The sequence below is a fragment of the Haliotis rubra genome, unplaced genomic scaffold, assembly GCF_003918875.1.
Source record: "Haliotis rubra isolate DU_JTF1 unplaced genomic scaffold, ASM391887v1 Scf2, whole genome shotgun sequence".
Classification (NCBI taxonomy): Eukaryota; Metazoa; Mollusca; class Gastropoda; order Lepetellida; family Haliotidae; genus Haliotis; species Haliotis rubra.
The window spans coordinates 4,290,379-4,307,466 of record NW_025766002.1 but is presented as its reverse complement, the minus strand read 5'-3'; positions in this window follow the sequence as shown (position 1 = coordinate 4,307,466).

Sequence of the window (17,088 nt, the reverse complement as noted above, 5' to 3'; positions counted from 1 at the left end):
ATGAAATTGTGATGGTTCCACATCAGCAGATAAGCGTGACAACATATGTTAATGATGGACGATGAGAATACAGTGATATAATTCCACCAGAAATCAGTCAATCTACACAACACAATACCCTACCTTTATGTTAACCTGTAGACAATTATCATTTACTCATTTGTAAACGTCACTGAATGCTGTACCAGAGAATGAACGGATTACTTCAAAGCAATCTATTGCAATTCTACCTCATACATCACACATCGTATGATAAAACGCCTCGGGTAATTGCTGTATAACGTTTCCTGATAAAATCTTCAGATCAGATCACCACTGTCGATGTGCATGGTGCATGCGTCAGCTGGTAGTCTTTTATGCTATTATGTAGGCTTCCAAGAAAGGTTGAGTTAGTGCCCTGTTACGATAAAAAAATCCTACGGAATACAGACAGTGCCAGCTTGTCATAACAGCATTTGAATGGGTTTTGAATAATTCATAAAATACGTTAACCTCAGTTGTTAGCGGAAATGATAAAAATTCCACCCAAAATACAGATATGGCCAATTATTTGGTAAGATCATTTCCGGAACATGTTGAATTTACGACATGATAAAAAGCACCTTGGTATGTTTTATCGCATAACCTAATATTTAATGTTACCCCCCTCTGAGAGAATGATTATGATGGCGTGTTTTTTTCCAGAAACGTGCACAATTAAAAATGGATGATCACTCATATACACAGAAAATAAAAAAATGATTTTAAACAAAAATAGAAACATTGAACGATACAATTATCTGCCAAAGTGGTCTCTCACTACAGTCTTGAGTTTACAACCTTTCATTGCTAACCGACATCGCTTAAGGCCATAATCTTATCGTAAATTCATCATAAAGATACTGAAACATGAGATAAACGCTACAATAATTGTCCGGAGGCCTTTTGTTACTTTACAAACAGTAGCTAATTTTATTACTCCTAATTTGTCGTCAAAGTCACTTATCCGAGACCTGGCTGATTTGTCCTTTCACATCTAGACTTCATCGACCGTGATAGTTCGACCAGGGCTCTGCAAGAGACACACCACCAGCCTAGTACCAGTGAAAGAGGTCCTTGGCAGTATTCAAGCAATAAATGCCCTTGTTGGGACCGATACTTTAAACAATTTCAAGAGACATTATCTAGGATTTATGGTCGTAAAGAATAATGGTTAGCCAAAGCGGATGACAAAGGAGTTTTGACGGTCCTGTCACACAGGTGCTAATGATCTCGTTAAGGGACAGTCTCAAAAGTATGTATGAGTATCAGATTCGAATGTGGGTACGGAAACTATATTTCCCGAAACTAAAAAACCCCACACCATGTAAACTTATTTCTAAATAAGATGTATTAGTATTAATAGATCTAGTCACATAATCGATACTGAACCACATTCGAAACATTGTTTTCACAATAACCTTCATATTCGTGAAAACGCTACCAGGTGGACCCTAGACAGTGTCTTTTGTATCAAATATTCTTGAATCTAATGCCTATATGAGCTTTAGTGTGTGCGACCATGTGTAATAACTGTCTCTTCTTATCTCACTGGCTGGTCGGTTTTCTAGTGGAAGATGCTACACTTTAACATTTCTTTGATGTACAGTGTTTGATTGAATTTGTCCACTGGTGGCCATTTCTGCCACAGGCATTCTTTCATTCCTAATGATGTATTTTGTTTATTATTTCTTCCCCAGACAAAGCGGTATGAAACCACAGTTTATCATCAGGCGTTAGAGTATTTGTGAAAATACAATTAATATAGTTTCAGCAATATAGATAATGTATATATTTAAAAACGATTTCATAAAACAACAGGAGGTAAAAAAGACACCCATGCAGGTCCCCAGTTTAAAGACATACACTGTAACGTTAAACTAGCGATACGTTAACTATACTTTCGCATTATATTTTTCTGCGTCTATATGTTGTAGGTTGTACTCCGTTTTAAATACAGAAAATGACACATTCTTCTGCTTAATTTACAAGCACTTTGAATGAAAAATAGAAATATATATATTGACGTTAAAACACGAGTGTATGTCGAAACGTACAGTATCCAACGTGGAAAACACACGGAATGGGCCAGGACAAATAGAGAGTGCGTCTGAATTGTATTTTTTGGAAAATTATGTTGAAACTTCTAATTTCAAAATTTGATGGATTTCTTCCAGCTTATCCCATGCCCCAGCATACCACATGCCTTTCCATCATCTCCTTTTCAAAATGCATGACTTGAAGGTGACACATGCACTACATTAGTTCCTTTACCGTTATAATGAAATATGTCCTTTTTTAAGTAAATGAGACAGGAAATAGACTTAAGCACCCTGGCAATAACTGTAAATCATATATATTGTCAAAGGGGGAATATCGGCCTGCTATGCTAAATCCTCCCATTCTTCACAAAGCTATCTATCACCACTAGTATCTTCTTTCACAGTCTTGACCTAAGGTCATCACTGATGGCCATCTTGCAGCAGATTGCGCCAAGTGGTCAAGAATTTTTACTCGGCAATAGTGTCGGCGCCTTTGATGCTGGACATATGGCTGACCAAACGGTTCCTAGTGATATTTACTTAAACACAGCTTATCAAAATACATAAATCAACGCTTTTTTCTAGAAGAAAAAACAAAAGACTAATAAATCTGTCTCGGATCGCGATATGTAATTATGGTCAGTTTTTGACAGGCTGACCAGTCACTTGAAGAATCCGGGGCTGGATGATTAGTACCTTTGGCTTGTGAATAACGATTCCAACGCTGAATACAGAGATTGTATTCTTAATTGATTTTATTCCCAGTTATCACCTTAACAGACGGAAAAAGATTCCGTCTACTTTTTATAAAACATATTTAAGCAGCAGCAGCAAAAGTAGGAGGGTTTAGACTGCGCGAATTTGACTTCAAAGGGTCATTTTGTAACTCTTATTTTAGGGAAAATAACACATATAATATATATTCAAACAAAGAGTTATTTCAAAATCTAGTTTCTTTTATGATCTCTAACTGAACATGTAAATTTATAACACGGGATTTGATTACTTAAATCAGCTGATAGTGGTCCCAAGTGCACAAGTGTAAACGTTTGATTGTATGACTTACAACCCCTCCTCTCATCACAGCCGTGGTACAATAGCACTCGATCTTACTAAGCCTCTGTCAACGAACTGTTATCAACATTCCTAGATCATTGACAACTCAAATTCACCACAATTCCGGGCTTCATATCACGATAACAATTAGTCTGACATAAAAATGTCCCCCAAAGTTGTACACATGAGCAAATGCTAACTGAAATATACATATCGAATAAACAGTCAAATTGTACTTTTGCATCCTTTTAACGTCTTGCCATACGTGGTGATTCTACACAGACCATGTTTGGTTCTAAACTTAAAACATCATTGAGTTTATTAAAATAAATTATTCCAATTAAGCTATTAGGCTGCAAACAGGTCTTTCGAAGCCAAGACATATTATATTTTCATCATGATTGTATACCAGCGACAGTCAACACCTTTAATCCTACTTTAGAAATAATCTGCGAGGCTGGCTTTTTTTTATGAAAATGCGACTGAGTTTGTAAATGACTTTGTTTTGAAATCAGTAGAAATTTATGTGTTTATACCACTTCCTTATTCCATAACGTCAAATTTATTTTTGCACGTGCATCTGACCCATTTCGTTATTTACAGACACATTATTTTCATATTTCCCCTACAATGAGAATTACTCTGAGTGCACGTGTACACGCACGTGTGCATGTATATTGCAAAATAGTCTAGTAGTGCAAAAATATACAGGTACCTTTTAATCTTTGATTTGTCATTTCTAATTATCCATGTATATTTGTAGGCGGTGACAGTTTGCAGTTGTAGTCGGTTCAACACTACCGAAGCACACGTGCTACCTCCAGTTGAGACACAGCCTCACTTTACCTGGCTTTTTTTAAATTTAAAAAAATAATGCCTCATACACTGCACCAGTTACAATTGGCGGTCTCGTGCCACACGACACATCTGGAAACTCCCACAAAATGTCTACCGCGAATTAACTCCGCTACGGGTGCTTTCCAACAGGTATAAAAAAACATAAATGAAAATGAAAGTGAATGAAATTTTGATTTTGTAAGAAAGTATTGTATGAAAGGAACCTGTGGTGTGAAATTGCCATCTTGTAGGTTTAATCTAGTTTTTTTCCTCGGAAGTTCTTTAAAGACTTCATTCATCATATCTTAGCCCCCACCTAACCATAACAAAGGTAATCACTTTATAAACCGATAGAATTATCATTTACGTTTCGAATATGATAACATCGACAAATATTCTATTTAAATTCAACTAATATTCTTTCAAATTTAACTTGTGTAATTGAAACGTGGGACACTTTAAAAGGTCTCGTTTTCTGTTATCTAAATATATAATTTACATATACATTTTTCCATATCTTTCCAATTTTGTGTGAAAACAGAAAAACTGTTTAGCTTCTTTTCGCCAGATATGAAATACTGCAGCTACACACATTACAACTGCATGGTTGATAACTAAATATCTTAAATATGAGACGTGGTTCAAATAGGTCTAAATCTAGCAGTTGTGTTTTGACGTGCCACTTTCTGATTAAATAAACTAAACAACCACCGTGTCAGAAGTAAAGCCAGAGGTTATATCCATGCACAGAGAACCTACTTTTACAAAGAAAAAACACACAATAGATTAAACAAGCAGGAAAATGGACACAAGCTTGGTTAGCTTAAAGGTATTTTCCACGTCAATATACATCAGGGTCTAATGATACCTCCTTGCCTCCCACCTGCGTTTCAGTCTAAGCGCACATGCGCGAGAGCATGTATTCAAATTGTCAAACCCTCAGCCATCTATTTACCTACCACCAATAGCATGTAATGACGGGAAAATTAACCCGACGGGCCAATCTACAAATGACCCAAATTGTCCCTTAAACCCAAATCTGACACTCGCCGACAGCGACACGTGGCTAGTTTGTTTGTTTGTATTGGTGCTTCTATAACATTATGAGAAACCGAATGCGAGATTTTATCACTCCCCTGTCCATGGTTTGCATGCTGGGCGGTGACGGGACGTCCATGGCGACGTTTGCGTCCATGGAGATACAAAACGTGTCCGTAAAAGCCGTGTGTTGACACGCGACAGGCATTTCTGCCCGTCATGTATTTTATCCTCGCCAGTCAAAAGACTGAAGTTGGGTTGTTCGCAACTAGATACAAAGGACGGGCTTGCATTATCATTCATGTATGCCCCCTAAGCTATTATAAATGGTGAATAGACCAACGGCTCACCGTAGGGAAGCTGTTTAGGAGAAATATTACGGTCCGAAACTACCGAGAGCGTCCGGTCGTGTTCTGGACTATAACTGAAGAAGATAGCTGAGGCTAAGCTTGACAGCTTTTGTTATCAGTTTTGAATTTAAAATCAAGTGCCTAACAAAAACAAATATATGCATTGCCATTGGGCCATAATCCACAGAATTTATTTATCGCTGGGCCCGTAATCGTTTGTCAGACCATCCGTCCCGGCTTCGACTTGGATGCCCTTTACTCGAGATTAAGGACGGCTGATAATTAGGTATTAGCACATAATGACTTGGGGTGAAGATGGAGAAGTAATAATATAGACTGATCAATATTCATAAAATATTATAAGTTACGTCTGCTTTAGCAAATCTGGTCTCAGTGGGATAAAGCAGGATTATGCACGATAATATCACTGCGTGCAATAACCGGATATCATCACGAGAATCGCGTGGGGAATAATGTACAAAGCTCCCGATCGAAATTTCATTAGGCTGAAGATTTTCAAAAATAATTTGAGCTGAGATGTATAGTGGCAGGAATACATTATAGCACATTATAGCTCAAGACTCTTTTGTACTTATCGAACTTACGATATTGTAGTGTGCATTTTTCATACATTTTGTATCAAAATATCTCAAAATTCAGATGACTTTTAGATGGATTCCTTGAATCTTCTATTATGGTCTACTTGTAAAGAAAGTTCTAACCTGTACCTCAAAGTTTTGAAATGATATAATTCGGACCAATATTTTAATGAATTTGTATATAACGTCAGCACTAGATAATCAAACAAAGGCACATCTCACGTTTTACTGTACTTATAGGAAGGACATTTTCAAACGTATGTGACAAAACTGATGTCCGATGCGATTCCCCATCTTGACGTGCACCTTATGCTCCCGTGGACATGCCTTTGACTGCGTTTGTGACAGGTACCAGCAGGGGGAAAAGATATTAAGCTCAACTATTCGCGAACACCTGGTGTCATCATGATCTGATACTGATGTATATAACATTCTCATGGTATGGACGGATTCTTAATGTACTGATTAGAACATTCGTATGATATTGGATTTTTTTCAGACGCTTTGATTTGTAATTTATTTCGAATTTGTGAAACCCTCAACTTGATTTTTACAATTTCAATTTTGGAATTAGGTACTGTTATATAAACTTTATTATTGAAATTTTAAGTACTTTTGAATATAGAATGGCATATATGCACCATCACCGTGGTACGATAAACATCTGAAGCTAATATACAGAGTCCTAAAAGTGACTTCAAGGTAAATAATTAAGAGTATTCCCAACACCGCAACTTGTTGTTGCGAATTATGTACATTAGGTATATATTCATCATATTATGAACTGAACTGCTCAGTGAACGTGGCTTTCGAAATCCTTCTTTCTTCATTATACCAATTTTGATAGAATTTCCGATACATGTATATTATTTTATCATTGAAGATTGTGTGTTGTACCGTTTACTTCACAAAACATAAAAGGGTAATAAAGATTCCCTTCAATGACCAGTGTTTAATCCGACTGACCAGAGTTGGTATCAATGACAAGGGACACGTGCCATGACCTTGTCCAAACCCTTCACGCATACTGACCATTGTCCATGTCGCAGCAGAAGGTCAAGAAGGTGACCAGATCGAGAGAAAGAAGTTTGTTGTTTCTCGTTTCGCGAAACGCCGGGCATGCTTGAGAAAAATTAATTATGCAGCAAATAAACAAAAAAGTAATTTAATATGAAAAGGATTTTGACCAATGTATTCGCGGAGTCAAGGGAGATTGCCATAGAACAAAAATTACTTGCTTAAGTATTTTGACACACGTGACTTCCCGTAGCAGACGACATGTTATACTGACCATATTGAAGACCAGTGGTCGACAATATTGACTTCTTCTATTGTCGAATAACCTGACTAGAAGTGACGTCTAATGTGAGGCTAACGCCAAGGTCACGTCTGTGTGTGAAGGTCATACCGTGGATAGCGTTTTTGAAAATGACTCGTGTCAGTATGTGGGTGAAACCAGGCTGAAGAGATTAATATGAGAAAGGACATCATTTAATGAAGCACTTGTGATTAAGCCCGTACTTCACTTGTTTGGAACTGAACCACGCCGTACAGTACGGATATAACGAATTAGTAGATCCCATGTGGCTACATCCGTTTATTCGTTATATCAGGGTTAAACAGGGTCATATGTCACGAGACGGAATCTGGCTTTACAAACCGGAATTTCACACAGGATCCTAAACTCTGTTATACTTCTCGGATATTTATTCTATATTCACCATACTCTGAGTATTACTGTGTGTTCGTATGGGTATTTTATGGGTATTGTATTGGCAATTAAATTGTATTGCAACATATTGCAATTCAGGAACGCGTTTTGTGCTACGTAATGCGATACATAGGGAGCTAAAGCGTTAGACGGTCATACTGATTGTGTGAATGCGAGCCCATTTTCTACATATTTGAGCCCTGGATAACAGTAGTCTGAAAATTAGGGTGGATAGTTAGGGATTCTGTTTTCTTTTTTAAAGTACAATTTGTAGGATTTAAAGTATGTGGTTTTGTCAGTTAAGAACGAAAGATAACATCAGTTGTGAATACAAGTCTGTGTATATTTAATTTAAATGATAGAGATAAATACAAAACGTGATATATATATAATATATCATGCGTGTTGTCACACACACATATATATATGTGGTATATTTGGTAAACAAACATATATATATATATATATAGTATATTTGGTAAACAAACAAACATATATATATATATATATATATATATGTTTGTTTACCAAATATACCGGTTCTCAGAATGGATAATGCAATACCTATCGTTTGAAGCGTATTGCGGACTAGACCAGAAAGTATAAACTATATCCGGTGCTAGTGAGATTAACATTACAGTCAAAGCTAATATTGTTATGGGTTTCCGTTGTGTTGTTTCAATAAACTGTAATGGCTGTTTCCTTTTGTTTCCACAATAATTCCACAACATTTTGGAGATTAGCATTCTGCTTAGAACGCCAATGATAACATCAAGAAACAAATATGTAGAAGCACTTCATTCGCAGACCCATAATTTTAAACTACTTAATAAACGTTGCCAAGTGACATTTTACGATTCTCAGTCAGTTAAAAGTAAGTGTAGTTCCGACTGAAATTGCTGAAGTATTATGGTGACAAAAATGTTTAAACTACATGCAAGCAAAGATAAGTGATTCAAGTGCATGTTGAGTTCGTTCATTAAACCTGCTAAAACACTTCAGCCGTGGCCACATCACTTGAGCTGTAATCAAAGAGTTCGGGTTATTGTGTCATGCTACAATTGAGATGCACCAGCTGTGGTTTGGGCGATGGTTTCGACTATTGTGTCGACTTTTGTTTCGAAACTAACGAGCTTGAACCTCCCCTACTCCCCTGTCTCAACACAGGCACACACTACTACCCCCCTAAAAAGGAACCACACAAAAACAAACAAATTGCAATAACAAAAGCAAAAGCAAAAACAAAACAAAACAACAAGAACAACCCGGCCCCCTAAAAAATAATAGTTATATACATGTATGTAATAAATAATAACAAAAATAAATAAAAATATACTAATTTTTATGTATATATATATTAAAAACTAACTAAATAAGCATAAATAATAACATCAATGAAAAAAGGGAAAAAAAAACCCTAGGAGCTAACAAAACAAACCTGGTCAACTCCTTAACATGTGGTTTCTTATACCTGACAATATGACTGACAGTACATAATTAATGTAGTACGGAATAGTTACTTCACGTACATCTGCCTTTGTCTTCTTCAGATGACGGAAATTGGAGGCTCCGACTCGTATGATGAACCATGTCAAATCCTTGATGGATTGAAACAAATAACACTGGATACTATGTTTAGTACTTTCATAGATTCATAAACGTTATTGTTTTCCTGAATCAACGAGTTATTGCACATACTCGGGTTTATGATTTCTTCGTCTTACATTTCTTATATATGCTTTGTTTGACGTTGACATTTTGGTTGAAAGGAACTTATGCTTTCGTTTTTCCGAATCAACAAGTTATTTTATATACTTTGGTTTATGATGTTTTCGACTTATATTTCCTAGATTCCTTGTCTGATGGTAACATTCAGGCTGGAATCTTCTTTGTTAGATATTTCAAAAGCACGTGATTATTTAACGAACCTATCTGTTGAGACAAAGGTTTAATCACTAAGACTATAAAATAGATAAAAAAAATAATTTATGGACCATCACCTAAATCTAAAAAGTGTGGTTCTTAGCTAACTTTATATATTTTACAAAGACAAACGGTATTAAAAAGAAAAAAAATGTTCTTTTCTTATAATTGTGTGCGACTGATCCATTAGATGCATAATTATGCATTCATATTCATATTTTGTGGGGCAAGCACGTCTAAGTAGTGACCTGATAGGGGCTTCTTTGTGCCGCTGTCTCTTCATCGTGTAACTTATATGCTGCCGGCGGGTCGGCCCCTGGCCCTATAGAACTGCTTACTCCCAAACACAACGTCTCTCATTGTGTATATCATTCCCACTGAAAGAGTGAGGAAGGATGTGGCGGTGAAAAGGCCACGGATGACTTAACTCCAGGCAGGGCCACACGTAAGTCTCTGTGTGTGGAGTTCATGAATGCAGAACGTCATTATCCGACCACGGCGTAAGAGTGTCGGCCATCTTATATTGTAAATTTCACTGTCAATCACTCTTGGCGGTCACGTGCTGTCTCGATCGGAAAACATGGTGTTGTCATAGCATTTCACCGCTGTTTCATATTTTTGATTTATTGAATGTGAACGTATTTGTAATTAGAACTTTTGTTTGGGCTTGGCATATTCGAAAGAATTTGCTCTTGTCAATGCTAATTTTAGGATTTCTTATGGCAGACTGAAATGATAATTAATAAAGCATGACAGACTGATGACCGCTTTGATTTCATAATACGCTCAATGGTTTCTTCCAATCTCACGGAGCTTGGAGCGCTATTAACATTGTCAAATGAAATACATAATCGTGACATATATTCTAATTCAATATGAATGTTAATGTTTAACTGTTCGCTGACAGTGACACGCTGTTTGCGGTTGATGAAATAGATATTATCATATGAAACGGAATATTGATATTATTAACACAGACAAAGTCTAATTGACCTCCACGACGATTTCAAATGTTTTCAGCGATAAAATAATCAGATGAATATTTCGGATAAGAAAGGTTCAGCTTTTCTATTTGACGGCCAGTCACGTTTGCTTAGCATTTCAGTTTCTGAAATATATATTTAATATGAGTGTATGTAATACATTTAAGAACTTATTTTCAGTTTTCGTTTTTGAATTTGATTGTTAATGTTTCGTCAAGTTTTAAAGATCTTGATTCCAGTGTTAATACAACTTAACGTTCTCGTATTCATTGTCCCTTTATGTTGAGCACTATTCCAGCTTGTGGAATCGAGTGCAATCAATTGCAAGTATGTTCTTTCTACGAATATATTAAGGGCGTTTTTGGACTCATGCTCAAAACATTTCAACGCTTCATTCAAATCATTTGAACATCAGAGGGTTTTTCAAATTTGAGGCATCAATGACGTAAGTGATGTCCATTGTAAGTCCCAGTTTTATTCTGTGTCATTTTTAGGTGAACGGTTGTCGTGCTTTTGCAAATGTTGTGAAAGATACACTGATCTTTTCACGAATAATTTCTCAAGACATAGTCGAATTGTACAACGAACATTGACTTTCGCAGAGATTTCTCATGATTACCTCAATGATAATGTTGTTGCGTATATTGGGTACCCATTAGAAGGTGACTATTCATTAGAAGGTCCATGGTGGTTACTGGTCTGTTGCCATTGGCAACTATTCTAGATATATTCCTTGGTGTCATTCTTTTAGACTGTAGTTGTCTTTTAGAATGTATTCAGTGTTACTAGTGTACACGTTATTTATACACTCTCTTGTGTAAAACCTCTTTATAGTTATTATCGGATGTGAGAAGAGAATAATTAATCGCGATTATCTGCCGAAGGGTCATGAAAGGAAATGAAGCGGTGTAATGGACCACTGAAAAAGTCCCAACACCCGCCCTCTGGGATCTGGCTGGGATATCGCCAATATCTCTCGATCAGTTGAACTTTAATGGGTATATTAATTTACGCAGTTTCATTAAAAGAACAAGATTTTGTTCATCATCGAATATCAAAGTTCAAACATATATTGTCATTGGAAATTAGAACATATTTGCTTTCTAAAATAATATAACTATGCTGCTTAGTTATTGTTTAATGTATATTTATTAGGTTGTTTGTTGTGAATAAAGGCTCCTTAAGATGCCATATTTTATACAGATAACGTTTGTTTTGACCAGATGATAACAAAAGGAAAATATTAATATTAATAATATTTTTGAAATCGTAAAGTAAAATTTCCAGTAGTAGGTCATAAAGATACGAATAGAATTTGAACAGGTCACAGAATTGAGATACAAATTGTTATTTGTTTTCTTTTCAGATATAAAAGGCAATGTAGTCTGTGCTATGAAATTACTAAGTATAACCTTATGACTCATTATTTATATCATAACGTCAAAAGCACTGAATACGTAAAGGAGAGGCACAGCCAGCCCAAGGTTCAATGTCTTTTCCTGAGACGCAACGCCCATTTAATAATGAACCCCGATAGAAATAAAGGGGACACAATGATTATTAAGCCGTGCGACAAATACAAGCACTTCTTCAGATACGTCTTAGTTGTATGCTCTGACATTACCAGAAAAAGATTGAAAGAAAAGCATAATTTGAGTTGTGTTCTGACCTGTGATTATGCCGGGAAAGCTTGAAGAAAAATGGCAAGATTATCAAGAGTTGCATAGGGGCACTATGGCCGGTACTTAGGGGATATAACTAGTGGGGTGACGGGCCAACTACGCCCTCTTTGAAGGAATACCAGCATTAGCCAGCAGGTATTGCAGGGACACTTGTACATGTGCACAGAACTACTTTATTTTGGTACAATATTCGCATGACAAATTCATTATCAACACGAACTTGAACTAGGGCAGTTTTTGAATGGAACGGAGCGACTGGGTGATTAAATCTGAACTGTCGGTTCAAATGAATAAAAGAAAATAAACTCCAACTTAGTTGAACTTTGATATTATTAGCCGCTGGGGCAATATGTTTGAATGTCGAAATTTGATGTTTTTATTATTTTACATTTTTTGAAATTTGAATTGTGGCGGTTTCAGATTTGGATCGTGTGGAAGCATATTAGTCGCACATTCTAAAAAAATGCCATCAACGTAGATGATTTTAGTGATTTCGGAATGAGCTACTGATAAGCTTCTATATGATTGGGCAGGAGAAAGTGGAATCAGTTTTCAATTTTAACTAACACTGAATTCGGGATATGTCGGTGAAAAATTGGAAATATGAAATTCAATAAAATGACTCCCTGGGGTAAAGAGGTAAATGGGGTGTGTGGGGTAGTGTGTGTGTGTGTGTGTGTGTGTGCATGGCCGGTATTTTCATGGATCATTAGTGGCTGTTATGAAAACTCAATTGTGTTTGTAATGTGAGTAAATGAACCGTGTAACAATTATGTCATTTGTATTTACGACAACATGATATATATCTATTATGAAAATTTCACCGCCCGCTGACACCCCACCATCTGATAACGACTTTGCAGGGACTATTCGAGCTAACGAGCTGTCAGTCACTGTATACGGTTAAATAACTCGACTGACTTTAATTTCGTTAATTCAAATATTTAATATGTAAGTTAAATATGTGATGAACCTTGGAGTCAACTTTGTGTGTAGATACTTTCAGTGTTGTCACAACCCCAAGTGTACAGTACACAACCCTGTGCACTTTAAAGAACCCACGAGTCCGTTGGTATATGACAAGATGGTGGCCACATGAATGCGTGCAAACACCTAGTTGCGGGTACAGCAACGTGCAGTAAACTTGGACAGAGTACTGTGACTATATGTCCCAGTCCACCCAGCTGTGAATGGATACCTCGCAAGCCTAGTGGCTGCAAGAGTTGTATGATCCCCAGGAAGTTGAGATTGATAATACGATGTGCCGTTGAGATTGACATCCAATAATCGAGGGAAAAAACCAAAGCGTCTGTGAGCAGCCTAGCTGGAACTCGGCGCTATTATAAAAGATTATAAATAATAAAGATATGAACTACCAAGTAGAAAGAGGTGTACATCCATATTTAGAGGTGGCTAAAATATAATGCAATATAAAAGATTGTTTTGGTGTATGTGATACGACTGTGCTATTGCATTTTGGCCCTAAGATTTCATCTTAGATAAGGTTTCTTTTGATTTACATTTTATAGTCAAACCGAGTTTTTGAAATGCATACTTTCTTTTTTTCTTCAGTATTTCGGGTTGAATGGTGTCATCGTAGATGCATCTTCGTATCCCTTAAATAATTTGGTTTCACATATTACACGATACACATTTATGTCATTTCACTGAAAATATTCTCCGCACCAAGAGAGGGATCGTATGGGCGTAGAGGATATGATTTTAGTGGGATGTATAAAAGCCGCGATTGGCTGGTTTATGTAATCGGGACTAAGCGCAGCTACGGTCGAAACATCTGTGTTACAATGCCTTAGTGCTCAGATGTCTGTGTAGAACAGGGTCCAGGCTAAACTGTCTGTAGCCATACCCCAACAGCTTGAATGTTTTCATTTGGAGTATTCATACTTTTGTCATTTTCTCATTAAAACATAACGGTATCCATAGAAATTCACAGAAACATACACTCATGTCACACTGTAAACCTACAATGCCGCCAGCAGGTGTGGGCGAGACGAGCGGGCAGGTACTGTCCTACCGTTATAGTGCCCGAGCGCACATGTCGTCGCGGTCATCACGGTGCCGGTGGAGTATCCCTCGCGTCATTTGCATCACAGATCATAATGATCACAGATCTTTAATCTCAAAATTCTGTTTTCTAAATCTTTTATTCTGTACCGTCCATAAAAAAATCGCAATACAATTTCGTTAAAAAGTATTTTCTTTGATTTTCACTTTAAAATTAAATATTGAGTAATAGGTTTATTCCGGTAGAAAGTTTGATTTCATGCACTACTGCACGACATTATAATGGCCGCTGGAGAATATATTGTAGGTTATTATTTAATAAATGCTTTTGTCACAATATCTTTATTTTAGCCGATTCGTCGTATGTTTCATAAGGCAGAACACATGCGACTGAAATTACTATAACACAATATTTTCATTAAAAGGTAAGGTTATTTTAATTTTTACTACGGTGGTTAGGCATGAGATGATATGTACTTAAACGAAATGAAAACTGCCCTGTATACCTTTCCATTGAAGATTAACAAAGAATTATGCGGGGTGCATGGTAGTAAAAAAAACCAATAACAGACAACATGTTCCCGTCGCCGATGTATTTACCTTATTGCATACTAAGTTCATGAATTTATTAATGTTGCAGCCTCTACCCGCATACGTAACGGTAAAATGCTTTGTCGTCCAGCTCAGCTTGTTTTGATAAACATGCAATTTTGTTCTTATTATGAAAACACTAGGTTTTGCGAAAGAACATTTCATATTGTGGCACATTATTTCACAAATGGTGAAAAATCATTTAAACACATGTCCTGATCGTACGAAAAGCTAATATTTGTGCCACACATAACAATAACTTTCGAAATAGTCGGCAATACGCTGAAGGTATAGTGACTCAAATTGAAGCTTATGAAACATTTATATATTTTTAATTAAATTTATCAAAGCTTATGTAACATTCTGGTAACAATATTTCTATTTGAAAATTTAGATTAAACTGAACTGAAGGATGCATTGCTTTCTCTTGTACTTTTGTATACTACTATAACTGCTTGTAAAAGTTATTTTAGTTGTTTAACATGTTCATTTCTATATATTTATAGAATATTATAAAATATTTTAATAAAATATTTTAATCCAAATGAGTCTTTTTTTTCAAATCGACGTTTGTCTACAAAGTATTTCATATAATCGACTGTGGTTCAGTAATGTAATGGCGGTGACAAGTTACGTTGTTTAAGTCTTTCAAGTATTAAATTGGTTAAGGTATTACAAAGCTTACTACATAAGTCAGCATATTTCATTGTGTCAATCACTGGATTGTCTGGTCCAGATTCGAATGCTTGCAGACCGTGTCGTACAGTTGTAGTACTGCTGTATGCGGCGTCAGACACGTTCTCATGATACAGTCACAATTGTACAATCGACTCTGCTTTTAGAAAAGATTTCTTCTGAAAGTGGAAGGGGTTTTGTCGGCTCTAATGATGACAGAGGAGCGCTTTCCATGCAAGCCGCTTGGTAAAGGGAAATAACTCCTCGTGGGTGGCACCTTGAATCAACGCAAACGAAATACCCTGGCTCCAGTCTAAACAACCGGGTGAGTGGTGCCCTGCTCAAGACAACACATCTCTCTTTAAACTTATGTTTTCACCCAAATACATTGGTTACCCTCTAATCTTGTTTCCATCAAATCCTTCACTTATTCAAAACACAGCACTAACTTCGAAACTGAGATGGCATGTAGAATAACCAGCGGTATATGTAAAAACACAATAGGCAGTTTTCAACATAGCATCCAATGTTCGAGCAACGAACGATCGAGTTACTAGATTCGTTCTAAGCTCCCCATAAACGCATTTACTTCACGAAAAGCAAATGTAACATGTTTTATTTTCATGAGAGTATAATTAAAATTATATGAATGTAATTTATTTATTTCAGCATCATTTCACTGCAATGGGGTGTTTATTATAACAGGCGACATGATAACACGTGGTATAACACGTACTATTAAGCGTATGATGTCTAGCAGGAATAATTAGATAATAGACTACGAGATGGAATTCCGGAAGCAACTTGAAACTTCATTGATGGACAGATAACAAGCAGATACTTTGCAGAATTTCTGCTGAATGTGAAAACACTGAAATACGTAATGAACGTTACAGAAGATAGGGTCTGGTTTTCTGTCAGCTAAATACCCAGAAATGATAATAACAGTAAAGAAAGCAGTTTCGCCTAGTTTCTCTTGAAATCTCACTTTCCCAATATTGCCCGGAATCAAGGGATGGCGTAGGTGAATGATCCACCATCACTTTCAGCAAGTACGTGGGCAAATCCAGCCAGTTCAGAGACTATCTGTGATTGTGGATAAGTTTGAATACAATTAACTCGGAAACAATAACAACGAAATTCACATTTGAATTCACATTTGAATGCAATACAGAATCGTAGCTTCATCATTTGAGATGTGATTGTGTTGCTAAACAATTATTACAACGGAATCCTCTGAACTAAAGCACGTAGTGGCTTTGCTACCTGCCACAATGTCTTAATATAAAGTGAATGAGTGAGTTTAGTTTTACGCCGCACTCGGCAATATACCAGCTATATGGCTGTAAATAATCGAGTGTGGACCAGACAATCCAGTGATCAACCTTACTATAAAGAGTCAATGCGAAAGAAGTCCCAGATTCCATTTAGTGTAAGGGACAAAAATAGCCGTGAAAATTAAGCCCACTTCAAGTAACCATGCTCGCCTTTCCTTAAATATGACCCTCCCGTGTTAGGTGGAACTGTGATTGTTATGAAAAGGTCATATCGTTCAAAT